We start from the raw sequence: 17,348 nt of genomic DNA on the forward strand, positions 1-17,348 counted from the left end.
AGCTGATGCAGCTCGTGGTTCATTCGCCTTCTCCAAGTCCCGTCTTCCATCTGCACTCCGCCGTAGATGGTACGAAACACCTTCCGATCGAAAACTCCAAGGGCGCGTTGATCCTCCGCACGTAGGGTCCATGTTTCGTGCCCATAGAGGACGACCGGTCTAATCAACGTTTTGTAGATGGTTAACTTCGTGTTACGGCGAACTCTATTCGATCGTAGAGTTCTGTGGAGTCCAAAGTAAGAACGATTTCCTGCCACAATGCGCCTCTGAATTTCTCTGCTGGTGTCGTTGTCGGCGGTCACCAGTGAGCCCAAGTACACGAATTCTTCAACCGCCTCGAATTCATCACTGTCGATATAAATTCGGAGTGGCGGGCGCGGTGATTCCTCCCTGGAGCCCTTTGCCACAGACAAACAGACGTAACACTTGCGAAATTTCCATCGGCCACGCTTTTAACGATCATTTTAAATTTTCATAGTTGTGGCTTTCACAACCAGAGGCGCGCGCATCGTTTTTCTATGCGTTTGACGTTTCACACTAGCGCCTTCTGTTGACGATATTGCACAACACAGTGATTCGTGCAACTTTTCCACCAGGTGATGGTAGTGTGAACTGGGCGATGGATTTCCACGAAAATCGTTCAAGGTGTTACGTCTGTTTGTCTGTGCTTTTGCCATCATGTACTTTGTCTTCGACACATAAATGACTAATCCGATTCGCCTGGCTTCACTCTTTAGTCAGATGTACGTTTCCGCCATCGTCTCAAATTTACGAGCAATAATATCAATATCATCGGCAAAACCAAGCAGCTGAACGGACTTCGTGAAAATCGTCCCACTCGTGTTTATCCCCACTCTCCTTATAACACCCTCTAAAGCAATGTTGAACAGCAAGCACGAAAGACCATCACCTTGCCGTAACCCTCTGCGAGATTCAAAGGGACTCGAGAGTGTCCTGATACTCGAACTACGCACATCACTCGATCCATCGTCGCCTTGATCAACCGTATCAGTTTATCCGGGAATCCGTATTCGTGCATAATCTGCCATAGCTGTTCTCGATCGATTGTATCATACGCCGATTTGAAATCGATGAACAAGTGATGTGTGGGCACGTTGTATTCGCGGCATGTCTGCAACACCTGGCGGATGGCGAACATCTGGTCCGTTGTAGCGCGTTCACCCATAAATCCAGCCTGATATTGCCCCACGAACTCTCTTGCAATCGGTGATAGCCGGCGGCATAAAATTTGAGAGAGTATCTTGTAGGCAGCGCTCAGTAGTGTGATCGCGCGGTAGTTCCCGCAATCCAACTTGTCGCCCTTTTTGTAGATGGGACACACGATACTTTCCATCCATTCCTCCGGTAATACTTCCTCCTCCCAAATCTTGGTAATGACCCAGTGTAGTGCTCTCACCAGTGTTTCTCCACCGTATTTTAGAATCTCGCTTGGTAGTTGATCTGCTCCAGCGGCTTTGTTGTTTTTCAACCGGCCAACCTCCTCCTCAATCTCTTGAAGGTCAGGGACCGGAAGTCTTTCATCCTGTACACATACTCCAAGATCTGTTGCTACGCCACCTTCGGTACTTGCAACGTCGCCATTGAGGTGCTCATCGTAATGCTGTCACCACCTCTCGACCACCTCACGCTCGCTCGTGAGAATATTCCCGTGTTTATCTCGGCACATGTCGGCTTGTGGCACAAAGCCTCTGCACGAGAGGTTCAGCTTCTCGTAGAACTTTCGTGTGACCTTAGCGCGGTACAGTTCTTCCATTGCTTCGCGATCACGTTCTTCCTGCTGGCGCTTCTTCATCCGGAAGACTGAGTTCTGCCTGTTCCGCGCCTGTCTGTAACGTGCCTCATTCGCTCTCGTACGGTGTTGCAGCATTCTCGCCCATGCTGTATTCTTCTCGTTTTGTCAACTGTTCACATTCGCCGTCGTACCAGTCGTTTCTGTGATTCGGTGTCGCGAAGCCTAGTGCTGTAGCCGAGGTACTACCTATGGCGGATCGAATGTCCCTCCAGCCATCTTCAAGTGTAGCTGCGCCAAGCTGCTCTTCCGTTGGTAGGGCCACTGCTAACTGCTGCGCGTAGTCTTGAGCCGCTTCTACGTTACGAAGTTGCTCGATGTTGAGCCGCGGCGTTCGACTTCGACGCGTGGTGATAACTGTCGAAAGTTTTGAGCGCATGCATACAGCGACTAAGTAGTGATCCGAATCTATATTCGCACTGCAGTATGTGCGGACGCTGGTTATATCCGAGAAGAATTTACCGTCGATTAGAACGTGGTCAATTTGGTTTTCTGTTTGATGGTCGAGTGACCTCCAGGTGGCTTTGTGGATATCTTTGCGGGGGAAGAAGAGGCTTCGGACTACCATACCACGGACTACCATACGGTCCAAGCCGTGGAGCAGATTCATCGAATGCTCACGTTGTCAGTCATCACGACGCCCCTCTAATATCCCGAATTTCTCATTGAACCCTCTTGTACCTTGGAACCTATGTGCCTCAAATGTAAGCAGTTATAGGGAAAAACAAATTTGCTAAGATAAATGATAAAAACTCACCGCCAACAGATTAGATATTCGTGAAAAACTTTGATTCCGGGAATGGAAAGTTCATCGCTTCCATAAACATTGATCACACCAATTCCATCTTCATTAGAGAAGCGGTGAGGCCTAGTCACCCCCTGGGGTGAAAGTACCACCTACTGACTGATGACCGTAGTGGCAACCCACCTTTCCGGAAGTCGATAATAAGTGATTTTTTGTACTCCACTGAATGTTTGCCTAAGCGCTTCTGGTGAAAGACCTGAATCTGCCTTGCAGCGCATTGTCTTTCAATACTGTCTGATTAATTAGTTTTACATTAGTGCAAAGTTTGGGTCCAGCTGCTGCAAAAAGACGAAAAATTTTTCGTCGACAGCAGCAGTAACGGCGATGAAGGTGCCTCTCCGGGCCGGGCCATAAACAGTCGATGGTTATTTTGCAACCACCATCGCCCGTAATTAGTCTCGCACTGAGAGAGCAACCTTATAGCAAGTTAATTACTTCTTAAGATCGTGGGATCTGCTATGGGACGCGGGGGACGACGATCGACGATCACCTGAGCGCGATGGTTCAGGTGCAACTCACTTTCCACTCTTGTGTTCGCTGCCTGGGATGACGACAGACAGCCTACCGTGCAAAATGTGGATCAATTTCGCCTTTTTTCGAATCTAATTGAATTCGAGCAACAAGAAATGAAAAGCGAAAACAGTGGACCGCTTTTTGGACGTCGTTGTGGGGGCTATTAAGTCGATCAAGGGTTTGTCAGAATTGAACAGGGGAAAAAAGAGCGTTGATCGTTCCATTAACCGGCCGGAATGCACGTAGATCGTAGGATTAATTTCAAATGGGTACTAATCGAGGGCAAATTATTTACTTTCACTAATGATCGATTATTAAAAGTCGACCGGGCTTTGTGCGAGCGTTTTGGAAGCACCTGCGGAAGGAAGATTTGACGCACTACTGGTGCGGTGGTTTGGTAAAATTGTATAGATCGAAATAAAACCATCATGATATTTTGGTTAGATCGAGGGCGTGCAAAACCAGACCTTAGTGATGACAGGAAATGTTTTCAGCTTTTCAGTAGATCTAAGTGAAAGCCCTTTCTTAAAGGAATTGGTAAATGTATAAAAAGAGTAATAATTAAAACGTCTTGACCGATGCATCTCGATGGCTCAATACTTATTAATAGGTATATAAAATAAATCATAGGACAAGCGGTAGAACAATTAGTTGAATAAGACACTATGATTACACCGGAACCATATTTTTAGAGGGAACCATATTTTTGGGCATTGAGCCTAGGGAGAGACATCGCCTAATGCCAGGAATATTTCCAGCTACATATGTGCATGTCACTTGTCGAGTAATACTATCCCATAACAATTAGCAACCACCCAAGAGCTGATCCGCATTTATCGTACCGTCATCGCGAACATCGCTGAATGGCATCTAAAATTATAAAAAAAACTTGCATTTTCACAGAACACTCACTCATTTTCTCGGTGCCAAACTGAATCAGCATACGCGCCACCACCAACCCGGGTTGGGCCTCGATTTCCTAGAGCAGCTAATTCATCATTTTCCCATGCATCAACTGTGACACGACTCTAATAAGTGGCGTTTCCCATCTGTTTCAACTCTGCGCACTATGTAGTTCGGATAGGCAGGCAGCAGTGTTTAAGCTCTAAGCTTCTGCAACTAATGATGATACTAAAGGTAGGTAGATACACATTCGTCGGAAACTGGATCGCTGCTGTCGCAGCATTGCTATGGCCAATGCCAATGTGTTGACGCTTCGTTGTGCAGAGCATTTAACTCCGATTGTAGGGTTGTTGCCGCGCAGTCAGCGACATGTCAGAGAGCACATCGGAGCGAGCACTGAGCTCGATGTAAGGGTATGTGATAATTTCTAACGTGGTGAAACTGTTTTTGCATGGATTTGTAAAAACCTTCTGAAAAAGCTCTTAGGTAATATTTTGCTGTATCTTATTGCTCTAAATAAGAAAGAACCAAAATAAAAAGGCGTCTTGGAATCCCAGTTTGACATTGCATCAGAATCGCAGAAGCACAATATTATCAAGTAAGAAACTTTTAACAACAGTGTAACTTTTATGTTATGTTGTTCACTTTAAACAAGATCAAAATAAAAAGTTCGATACACTGGCTTAGTTTTCATGAGATTTGTTCGCATAAAATCTCAGGGGGGAAGACATTTTCTTTGCTAACCGTAAAAATCCGCATATATCCATTGCTAGCCATCGTTAACTGCGTCTAACTGCTGCTCAGTTAGCAGCGGTTAGCGACGGTTAGGAACGGATAAATGCGGATTTTCCGATTAGAAGAGGATATGTCATTCCCCTTGTAAAATCTTGAGTAGGTACCAAAGTCTGCCAGCATGGCGGCCATCTTGCCATTATTTGCTGTGGTAACTTCTAGGGGAATCCATAAGAATTTCGTTGAGTGGAGTTGAAGTACATACCAAATTGGCTGACTAATAATTGCGGCAGACAAAATTGTGAAATGTTGATAAATTCCAAAGACATGTTTCATTATTTTTCATACAACTCTTTGGGAAATTACAGAAACTCCTTCAATAGATGGTCAGGAATTTTTTTCTTCAGAAGTTTTTGCAAGAATTCCTACATAAGTTTATCCATATTTTCGGCCAGAATTACCTTCGGAAATTCCTTCATAGATTAATTTATATTCATCCTCTGGGGCTCCTTTGGAAATTGCTGACTTCCATCTGGAATCCAATCTTGCCAGGATGGCAAGAAACGCAGTTTTTTCTGGGATTTCTCTAAGAATTCCTTCAGAAATTTATCCAAAAGATTCATCAAGAATCCCTTGATAAAGAATTGAAAAAAAAAATCAAATTAAAGATTTCCTCCAAGATTTTTTCCAGGAGTTGCTCCTGCAGCTTAGAAATACACCTAGAAGTTCCTTCATTATTTTTTCTAGATGTTTTTGAAGGATTTTTTGTAGGTATACCTTCAAGAATACATGTACCGTAAACCGGGGTCAAATTGATCTCCGGGTCGAAATTGATCAGACGTTTTTCAGTCATATAAAGCATACTTTGAATAGTTTCCTTTCCAGTATAGTGCTGTTGGAATCATATACTAATCGACACTTCAAATAAAACTATTTAAAGTATGGTTTATCAAACTAAAAAACGTCTGATCAATTTCGACCCGGAGATCAATTTGAACCCGGTTTACGGTACTCATGAGTTTATGATTTTTTTTCGGGAATCTCTCAAGGATTTTCAATGGAAATTTCAACAGGATCGTTATTTTAATCAAATCACACCAGCAAATGTGTAAACTTGTAGGGATTTCTGAGAATAAGCAGAGATATATTTTCATTTAAAAGTACGGGAATTCCTGAAAGAAGTTCTGGAAGAACCCCTGGAGGAATTTTGAAAGGCCCTCCTGGGGAAACTTCACAAGCAATTACTGAAAGATATCCTTAAAGAATTCCTACACAGGAACTTCTGAAACAGTTCTTGTGACACTTCTGCAAAGATTCTGAAGAGAAATGCTCAAGAATTTCTCGATGAAAATATTTTGTACAAACCCGAGCAGAAGAAAATATCAACAGCATAAAAAAATATACACTGTTGAAAATGCTTTGACATCCATGTGCACAACAGAACATGTGCTCGATGAACAAATTGAGATTTGAAATTATGAAAAGAAATCCACGTACTCCGGTGAGACTCGAACTCACGACTCCCAATTCGCTAGACGGGCGCTTCTATTCCTTCAAGCTACGGAGTCACTCGACTATCTCCGTCGCCAGCAGGCCTAGAACTGAACTCGATTCCACAATCGCACATGGTTATCTTCTTTTCACAATCCAAACCCCCTTCGGATGGGATTAGATGAACATCTAACACATTGTCTGTTGTGCACATGTATGTCAAAGCGGGAGAGGAAGTTATTTTTAATTGTCGAGAGCTTCGGGCACTGCCTTCCAATCACTTATTGGTATGGCAATTAGTGTGCAGTCGGACTCTCGACGGGTCGGTCCTCGGCCGACCGAATACGGTAAGGGTGACCGTAGCACCTTACAAATGTCAATTTCTTGATTTTGCTTTGGCTGACCAAGCCATGTGGGAAATTACACTGTTGAAAATGCTTTGACATCCATGTGCACAACAGAACATGTTCATCGAGCACATGTTCTGTTGTGCACATGGATGTCAAAGCATTTTCAACAGTGTAATTTCCCACATGGCTTGGTCAGCCAAAGCAAAATCAAGAAATTGACATTTGTAAGGTGCTACGGTCACCCTTACCGTATTCGGTCGGCCGAGGACCGACCCGTCGAGAGTCCGACTGCACACTAATTGCCATACCAATAAGTGATTGGAAGGCAGTGCCCGAAGCTCTCGACAATTAAAAATAACTTCCTCTCCCGCTTTGACATACATGTGCACAACAGACAATGTGTTAGATGTTCATCTAATCCCATCCGAAGGGGGTTTGGATTGTGAAAAGAAGATAACCATGTGCGATTGTGGAATCGAGTTCAGTTCTAGGCCTGCTGGCGACGGAGATAGTCGAGTGACTCCGTAGCTTGAAGGAATAGAAGCGCCCGTCTAGCGAATTGGGAGTCGTGAGTTCGAGTCTCACCGGAGTACGTGGATTTCTTTTCATAATTTCAAATCTCAATTTGTTCATCGAGCACATGTTCTGTTGTGCACATGGATGTCAAAGCATTTTCAACAGTGTAATTTCCCACATGGCTTGGTCAGCCAAAGCAAAATCAAGAAATTGACATTTATAAAAAAATATGTTATTTTGACTTAATAACTGAATAATGGGCTCAGTAGTATTTATGTTATTAGCGTAACATATTATGTTTAAACTTGTATGTCATAAGCGACAAAATAACAAATATCATGTTTTGTAAGATCAATTACAACTTAATAATAGGAAATTTCTTAACTTTTTATTGTTGTGTTATTGTTCATCACATATTTGTACATTCTTTACAGTAGAATAATAACTAAATTTGTTCTACATCAAAATATACTAATGAAATGTTGTAGTGTGGATATATCCCAATCACTTGAACATGAATTGACATTGCCCCACATCACATGTTATTAAAAAGACATATTTTGATAAGGCGATTACAAATATTTATTTCACTTTTTGTCCCACCACTCTTTGACGGGTAGAGGGGGGGGGATAAAAATAATAAAGCATTTAATATGAAGAATATTTTCATTCATTTATTAAGCTCTAAGAACAACTCAGTAGAACAAACTATAAGTTTTATCCGACGTTTCGACAACAGATTCGGTGCCTTCTTTAGGGAAAAAAACACGTTCCTTCTTTGTCTTAAGAGATGTTTGTTCTGTTACGGTCAGTGTTGGATTTTGGTCAGTTCATTTAATGTGAGTGGTCGATATTTTAAAATATAAATTTATAATTTTGCCACTTTAATTTTTGCTTTTGCTCACTCTGCTTTCGGGATCTATGGAATGCTAGAGCTCAATAGATACCGTCGTGCGGGACTACTTTTGAAATGCGGGGCTACTTTGGACATTATTCATTTTTTTAATTCAAATTATGGTTCAAATCTGTTTGATGTCTTTGGGACTATTATGACGCAATATTTTTCCCTTCTTGTGGTTGAAATTATTTTTCAAGCAAACCCTTTATTGCTTGTCAGGAGGCGAAAAAACATCGAATAAATCATAAAAATATACATAACGCATCAGAACATTTGGTCTGTAAGCATTGTTTCTACAGTTCATAAATTTCAAAGGGTTGATCAATTCATTCAAAATGTATCAACGTAGCATATACAATCGAATATTTGTATTGCTATACATTATAAATGACCGTTTCACCTAAATAAAGGATTGATGGTCCCTTTTTTCAGGCTATCAATATAGCAATATCACGCTGCTCATAATACCGAAGGTAGCACAGAACCGTCTTAAAACGCATATATTTCTTTAAATCATGTATGATATAGTATACTACAGTATTGGTACAAAGTAGTATTCTAAATAAACCTGGAATTTAAACTGCAGTTTTGTTTAATTATAAATGTCCAAAGTAACCCCCATCCGGTTCTATATGAAATGTGTCCGATTGGTGTATGGACAACTTTTTTGTTTTTTGTTGGATTTAGTTCAAATTTTGCATACATGCTACATACATACTCACGATTATTATGTGTAAAAATTGTGAACATCCATTCACTACTCTGGGAGTTATAATGTTATAAGGTTGAAAAATCATGAAAAAGTGTATAAAGAAGCCCCGCACGACGGTATCTCTGAGACTAAAGAACACAATTTGTGGCATGCCGTTCATGCTACCGTCTACCCCCTTTGGTTTGAACGACACCTCATGCAAACCTGAGACGAGACTCGCGAAGAGGAAAAAAAGCAACGTCAAGTGCAGCCCAACTGAGCTGTCAGTTGTAGCCCGTTTGATTACGTTACCTAAAACGAGTAAAGTATTGTTATCCGAGATAAATTCTGAAGCCAAAATTCACTCCGAGTAGCATTTTCTTCTCCTGTACTGTAAAAAATTAATTGAAAACAAAATATTCAAATGATTACTTTGCTTGGCGATTGTTGGCGATGCAAAATTTCACCTCAACATGATTTTTTGCGTGAATGGGATTCAGTCACACTGCATGTGAGGTGATGCGGTCACGTACGTGTTTGAACCACCAGCCCAAAACATAATGTCAACACAGATAGGAAGAAGAAAAAAATAACAAAGTGGAGAAAAAGAAGACCGTCTTCGCGAGTCTCGTCTCAGATGCAAACTAACGGGGTTTATTTTTCAATTTGAACTTTTAGTAACCCTGTTGCTGTTTTTTTTTTTAATTCTGCGTTCCTTTTCACTCCGTTCCATGAGCATAATGACGTTTGAACAATTTTTAGTTTGAACGATATGTAAATTAGCGGGGGTCAAATAAAAAGTGTTCAGATTAGATGCGATCAAACCAACGAGGGTAGACGGTATTGAATACTAAGCGTCGTCATTAGCGCAACAAATTGTGTTTTTAGTCAAAACTTTTCGCCGAATTGTTACAAATAAAGAATGGTAGTAAAAAATCTGCCAAATATTATGACAGATGTTTTTATATGTATTTGTGATGAACGGCAAGAGTGGTTCAGTGAAATGAGTGTGTTTGCTGTCAAACCTCATATAATGGAATACAATACTTTTAGAATCTGGTGACGCTGTTGTAATTAATAACTGTCGCGCTTATATCAGAAGCCAGAGGTAGATAATCGTCATATTCTGATGTTTTTCTTGAGAGGCATAATACACTGACCCATGTTCGCTTAGCCGACGTAACCACCATTGACAAAGTCAGCAAACATAAGATAATGTCTGACGCGTCTGCGTATATGTGACCAGTTTTATTCAATGTGCTGGTAGTTCATCGATTGGTTTTCGGCGATACCACAATCTGCTACGTAATGGTTACTGACACTTCTCTTCATCCACCTTCTGTCAGCTTTCCAATTTCTGACATTTCAGGCGCCTACACCGTATTCGTAGCCTCCCTGTGGAAACTTTCATCCGTTCCGCGTCGAGGGGTTCTCGTCGTCACAGTTGTAAATCCGCGGTGAAATACCTTAAAATTATGAACCTTAATTTTTTCATTAGAAATTGTAGATAGAATCTGCTTTTGATATCAAGAATTTCAAAAATTCATTCTTCCAAAACAATCAATGAAAAAAAAAAATCCTAGAAGAAATAGAATTCTTCCACCATCCTAGGTGACTTGGCGACTTTTAAGACTAGAAGTCAGCTTTCCACAGAAAAATAATTTAAAAAAATCGAAAGCAGGGGTTTTTGCAAAATTGGAAATTATATGACATCTGACATCTCTTAGTGTATATGTTCGGACTCGTGTGTAGGTAGAAAATACTTCCCTGAAGCGGTTAAGGGTAATTCGATCCGAAGCTACGGACAACAGTTGGCAAGGTCATCAATAACTGCTTGAAGTGCCGACTACGTAAAACCAAGCCCATTTTGCCTCTGATGGCACCATTAGCTGTGCACTATGAGTCCATGAGCCTGAGCGCAGAGTCCTGTAAAGGCGATTTATCAATCGACACGGGTCTCCAGTCGAAATATTCTCGGACAATGGTACGAATTTCCAAAGGGGCTAGCAGAGAGTTACGAGAGGAGTTGGAGAGGATTGACCGGGATTGTGCAAACACTTTTACTGGTACAAATACGAAGTGGACCTTCAAACCCACCATCTGCTACACACATGGACGGAGTATGGGAGCGGATGGTGCGATCCGTTGTAACGCTTGTGTAGTGCACACAACGTTCAGCAGCTTAAGCGCCACTCTCGGGTTAGAGAGGCTGCTAACGCTTTTTTTACCGGCTTGGCCAAAAGATTCAAAATCAGGGCGAGCTCTAAAGTAGCTCTAACACGGCGTGTTCTCCGACGAACCCAAACGGAAGCTTAACCGAATCAAGAAATAGAAAAAAAAGGATCTCCGAATAAAAATTTAATATAAAAACTAATTCTGAAAACTTTAAACAATATAGGAAGAAAGCATTGTATTTGGACCTTACTTGATTAACAATTTATAAGCAACTGTTGGGTACACAACTCAAAGGAGGTAGGTTACTCACCTGGAATCGCAGCACCACCGACTTACCCGGGCCGCTCGACGCTGTCAGCCACGCTCGTTGCAGCCAACAGTCACCCGGTGCCGACGACCGTGCTCGTCACGGTCACCAACCGACGATGGGGAATGCTGACAGCTGCGCACACGTTGCAGCTATCAACCACACGCAACCGACGACCGTGCACACCACGGTTATCAGCCACCGCTTCCAGGAACCACACTCGACTCGCTTATAGTGGTAATCACGTTCAAATGTGTGCGTGTCTCTTTTGTAGATGTAGTTGTGAAACTTGGAGGAAAATATGTGCACTCTCACCGCGGTTGTTAGTTTTATCATTATTTAGCCGTTTTACCCAAATCAATTGGGTAATATTTTCATACGCAATCTGAATAGCCTTTTATTCGGCGTGTATTTTTGTGTATGGAAAAATTCACGCTAGTGTTCGTGTGTTGAAATGTCACTTATCTCTATAGCCGTGCACCTCACAGCCACAAGCGAATCATCAACCGCTCGAAGGACCACGGCAAATGCCGAACTCAAGAGCAAATTTTCAATGCGACCTAAGTAACTTTTTGACATTATCGAGAAAATCGAATTCAAAGTTTTGGATTTTATTTTTAATTCCTATTTAAAGATCTAACCGAAACCAATATAATCAATACACTTAAATGATTCCAAACATCACCATTTATTGTTTCCTAAATGAAAATCTAGATAAAATATAGCAGAACATTATTTTTTTACATAAACATATTTTTACGACATTTGGTGTCCGAAAACACAATTAAGACATTTTGTTAAGTCATTCTGAAACCTGTCGGTTTCTTACGTCATGTGCGTTACGTCGCGTTACGCGAATTTATGTTGCTTTCGTCTGTCTAGTTACGTCATGTAGCCAGCTGTCATGTTGGTTAAGCCAAGGTAAATACGTCGCTGTGAATGTTGATTTGGTACTTAGGACAAATCGATCATCCAGCAAAAAAGGTATTTTTTTAGGTTTTACAGAATAATTTCATTCAATAACGACTTTTTTTTTTCTTTTTAGCAAGGATCAGCAATGATTTACGGCGAGGGTGGTGGTACCTGTTCCTGGGAGGCCAACTTATCACTCCGGAAAAGATCACCCTGCAGCTACTGAAACGAGGAAGAAGAATAACCGGTGCAGAAATGCCTACGGAGATATGGCACAAAAAAGAAATTATCCTATGTAAACGAGGAGAAAATACCCGGTAAGAGAGCCGTAGTATAGCAGCGACACGAACCGGAAGGAGCAAAACGGAAGACAACTGCATACGATAATAAAATCTCCGTACTTTCTACGATTCACCGGCGGGGCTGTCAAGGTAAGTTTGCGTCTTAATAAAAAAAAGTTATATATTTTTATTGTGAATTGTGTTTTTAGGGCCGCTCAAATACAAAGGAAATCTCTGGACCACAAGCCGCCAAACCCACAGATGAAAAAACTGGACGTTTTCACCCACATGTGCACACTCCAGCGAAATGTCATGAACTTGGCCAATGCAGTGAACTTCGATGACCGAGAAACGATTGCGTGAGGTGTGCAAAATTCACAAATCCGGTTACTCGATCGAGCTGGAAACCACTCTAGTGGACTTCTTGGACTTGCGCTGGAAACAACATCAACATCTCGGTCATCGTCAGGAGCGAAAATCTTCCCAAATGCTTACTGACGGTGTTGGACAACGAGTGTCGCTGCTATCAGCACTTGCTCCACGAGGTAGTAGGAAATCGAGCACGAAGTGGACAGTCTTCGCGGCACAGATGTTGATATCCTCGCGGCACAGATGTCGATCTTCCACGAGGACAATAATGAAACCATGACCGGACAGTACAAAAGTGATCAGTACACTGGAGAAACGGAAACGACTTGCAGAAGAACAAAGCTCTGATGAAATCGCTGACCAAGAATGGCCAACCAGCAGGAATTGGCAAGAATGGTGAGATCCAGAGAAAATAGGTAGAGAAGCGAAGAGTGTGAAGCCAAAAATACCTTATCGAACCGTCAAACTGGTATCCTATCGAACAAAATCAACAAACCGTGACGATTGTCGCATAATTAAGAATAGGTATTGCAATCATTTAAAACATTTTTTCACCAAAATGTTTAAATATCAAGAATTTCACTGTAAATAACATTGACTCCTTAAATTGATGAAAATTGTTTCATTTTGGGATACAATTGAGATGATTCCCTGTTAATAAATAATCACCATAAATCATTTTCTAATGGAGTATACGAGAAAGACACTGCCCTCGATAGGTGGATTAATCTGTTTTCCGGCAGTTGCCAACATCCAAGTGATGGAATCAAAACAGAAAAAGTGTTGCCATTCAGACGGCAGTTCACTCTTCGCTTCTCTACCTATTTTCTCTGGTGAGATCATTCGCAGGACTTTGCTGCAACCATCGGCACCGTCCAGCAATGGCATTACATGGGACATGGGAGGAGTTCATTTCGTTGGATGTTGCAATCACATCCCTTGCGACTCTGAAACCCGTAGTATTTGAAGCAGAGAATTTGAAATATAACCGTCCATGTCGTTTAACCGTCCAAATGTTTAACCACGAGTATTCGTTTTGAAAATACAGTTATATTTTGCATGTGAAGTATACAATAAAAGTAATACATTTGAAGCTCGTTTAGTCTCTGACCTGTAATCCTATGATCACAAGTACTTATAGCACTGAGGGTCTATTAGGCAATAGTTTAGTCATCTAGACCTACAGGTACAATCTCTTGAATGCTACTACCGACGACTACCGATGGATAGACACCACAGCATGGAAGCATGACGTAGGAACTTGTGGGCACGTAGCTCGTATGCCGGAGGAATGACATGCTAAAATCATATTCAGTAAATAACCAGGAAGAAGTTGTCGGCTTTGTGGAAGGCCGCGCACACGTTGATTTTTTGCTGTTGAGAAGGACCTATGGATTCTCAAACGTTCAGGGCGACTGAAAGCGATTGGCCCGTCAGGACCGAGTCCAGTGAAGGCGAATACATACTTCATTCGGCGTAGACTTACCGCTACGAGTTGTAGCCCATCAAGTATCAAGTAAGGTGGGGCAGAATGAACTTTCCGCAAGTTGTACATTCATATGCTGATTGATTTCCTTTTCAATTTGAACAAAATTTAATTTCTGAGATTTCATGAGGGGTTTTAATATATGTAGGGGACTATTATGCAAATAGTTTGCAAGTTTTACGGGAAGTTGATTTCAAAACCATGTAATGCATCACCTCGCCAGCTGAGAGGACCTGTGTTGAGATGTCTACTTTTTCAATTAGCTTTTTTATAAATAGCCACGTGAGTAGGCATTTATTACGCATCTGCAGTCAAATTTGTTTTAGTTTCAATTTTATTCGAAAAGGTATTTTCTAGCATTTATAGAGTGTAGCTCTTGCTGTGTACGACGACGGAAGCGGCTGAAGAAAAATGCGGTGCTAGAGTCGCTTTTGCAGCTAACATCTCGTTCAAGGGCCCTCCCTCGGGGACTACCTCTAGCATGGATTGAGCCTGGGACTGCAAGTACCGCTCGATTTCCTCAGTGGGCAGATGGTCTTCCAGGTGTTGATGCTGCTGGCGGTGCGACGATTGTTACATTTGCTGATGCTGCTGATGGAACTGCTGTTATTGGGCTTACTGCTGGACCAAAATCTGCGCCTTGTGATGTCGCTGTTGCTGCAAAATCGCCTGCTGCTGGGCCACCATTCGTTGGGGAACTTGCTTCTTTGGAGCAGGTTTCTCCCGCTTCGGATGATTTTTGGAATCGAAGGGGAATTGTTCGACATGGAGGTTCTAACGTTTCCTGCCTACCGTTGGGGTTGGTTCCATGCTGGAGGAATGATCAGACGGTTCGTTCGATCTCAGGTCGTCTTCAGCAGTCGTCGCTGACTGATCCTGAAAAAAAAATCGTTCTCATTCAGTCTTATTTAACTCAAACAGAACCCTCCTTTGCCGTAAGAAAAATGAGGGGTACCCACCTTGTTCCGTCCTCTCATACACATGGTCCTAGAAGTTGAAGACGCTACGAGAAAGAGCTACTGCTGACGCGCTTTTTGTTCTGTATGGTCAGCTAAGTTCTTGCTGTGTTACTGCTACGATGGAAGCGGCTGAGAAAAAAAATATGTTGCCAGAGATGCCGTTGCAGCTAACGAGGCCGAATCGATGGAACCGCTGCTTGGCAGGTGATCTCAGACCACTGGTCTGTGGAAGCAAAGTAGAACAATCTTTTATTTTTTGCCTTTCTTTTGGTTTAAAACTTACCTTACTGCGCCGAGAAAAGTCTCCGGATTATTGTATAGCAATTCCAGCTTGATGTAGTTGATGTGGAACTATCATTCCACTTGAGCTTATCAATCGCAATCAAGATCGCAGTACTGAATTATTGCCGGAAGCGCCGCTTTTCGGGCTGGGAGTTCCTTAGTAACCCCTAGTTTATGGTAGCACTACTAAAATCCAACGGGATTGGGTTTCCCCGATGATATTCCGATGTTTTATTTATCGACGTAACCACTTTTTGAGACCTGTTTACATATTTTGTTACTTAGGTCGTTTTGACAGCGTACTTACGTCAGTCGTGAGTTATGTGCGTTACATGAGTCATTGTACCGACAAAGCGACACATATGAAAAGTGCTCACTTTGTTACTTAAGTCAGTTTGATTTTTTTTAATTTCGAAAGTTTTTAACTATTTTTGACTTGTGATCTTGCTACACAGCGTAAAGTAGTTTACTAGGTATTAATATATGCAAGAACCTAATTTTTGTTTATTTTGTTACTTAGGTCGGATTGAAAATTTGCTCTTGAACTCTAGTTGCTGTGTGGGCCCTGTCGCTCGCTCACCGACATTGATACACCAGGAGTGCCGCCGATTAAAAAATGGAAATTAATTCCTGAATAACTCCCGGGAACACTCCTGGGTATCGTGATATGCGGTAAGGGGGACCGCCAACAGCACCGCCGCCGCAACTTCACTTTGTCGCAGCAGAAACGATTTTCACCACTCGTCTCGACCGAGTGAGTGCCGACCGAGGAAACGACGCCAAACACGTTTCAACACGTTCTCCAGCTGCACGCCTACGCCGACTCCGACGGAACAGAGGCACACATATACACAGTCACTGCAGGCTCACCGCCGGGTGAATGGGAAGGGAAAACGCAATGTTGCGTTGGATCTTCCTCGCGAGCATTCATTTTCGCATCTTCGCGATCCATTATTCACAAGCATTCGTTTTTTCATTTATGCTTCGCGAAGAACACTCTAGCAAGTCAATGGGAGCAGTGAACGAGGAAGTAAGTTGATCATTTGTGCAGACCACATGCGACTTCCATTCGTTCATCGTCCTCTTCGTTGCGAGTGCATTTTGACAGTTGCGTTGCGGTTAATCTGGTTGGGAAAGACCTGGCATCAGGCATTAAAATTCTACGCCGAAATCCGGATTTTCCGCAATCCTCGGTGACCGCTCCGGCTCCCCCACTCAGTAGAAGGTGATTTTTTGAATCGAATTAGCCCAAGATTGCTAGAATTGGCGATAAAATGGCAAAAACATGACCATTTTTATTTAGCAGATACCAGGGTACCATGTTAGCTAGAATGCCGTGCAGCGGGTGCCGTTCACGAAGCTGCTCGTGCGAATGGTTTTCTGATCTTCGCGAAGAGCACGCATGATGCATCGAAGCAATCATGTCTTCGGGCGGTGAAGTTTTTTTTTCCAGTCGTAACTAGCGACGACGACGCTTTGTTGATGACGAACAAAGCTCAAGCATTGGCAAACCTGTTCACTCGCAGTTCACATGTACATGGCGAAGCAATATTCATCGCCCTTCGCATGTTTCATCAGTGTTCAGCAACATTGGGAAAAAGCACTGATCGATCACCTCGTTGATCGAGCTAGCCACCACTGTTCGGTTCACGTGAAGAAAAAGTCTTTTAATGAAGTGTACGCGACGATGGTTTATTAACAACTGATTGAAAAATGATGACAATGGGTTTCTTTTATAATCCAAAATTCGTCAGTCGGCGCCTACTGCGCAACGGTGCTAGCTCCGCCCATCCGGGGTGCAAACCGATGGAAAGAGCCTCGCTGTCGTCGTCGCGATGATATTTATACGGATGGCGGCACGGCACCCG

The 17,348-nt window shown here is 42.4% G+C and overlaps 2 long non-coding RNA genes across 2 annotated transcripts; one reads left to right on the top strand and one right to left on the bottom strand.

Annotated features, from left to right (window-relative positions):
- Positions 1-11,945: 11,945 nt before the first annotated feature.
- Positions 11,946-13,370, top strand: LOC109412706 (uncharacterized). The gene is made up of 3 exons (XR_002130730.3): positions 11,946-12,175; positions 12,237-12,534; positions 12,594-13,370. It is a non-coding gene; the product is annotated as an uncharacterized LOC109412706 (long non-coding RNA).
- A 1,398-nt stretch (positions 13,371-14,768) lies between these two features.
- LOC109412707 (uncharacterized) lies at positions 14,769-16,970 on the bottom strand. The gene is made up of 3 exons (XR_002130731.3): positions 15,482-16,970; positions 15,199-15,421; positions 14,769-15,115 (listed from the first exon to the last, which is right to left on the bottom strand). It is a non-coding gene; the product is annotated as an uncharacterized LOC109412707 (long non-coding RNA).
- Positions 16,971-17,348: the final 378 nt, after the last annotated feature.

The sequence above is a fragment of the Aedes albopictus genome, chromosome 3 (assembly GCF_035046485.1).
Source record: "Aedes albopictus strain Foshan chromosome 3, AalbF5, whole genome shotgun sequence".
NCBI classification, from domain to species: Eukaryota; Metazoa; Arthropoda; class Insecta; order Diptera; family Culicidae; genus Aedes; species Aedes albopictus.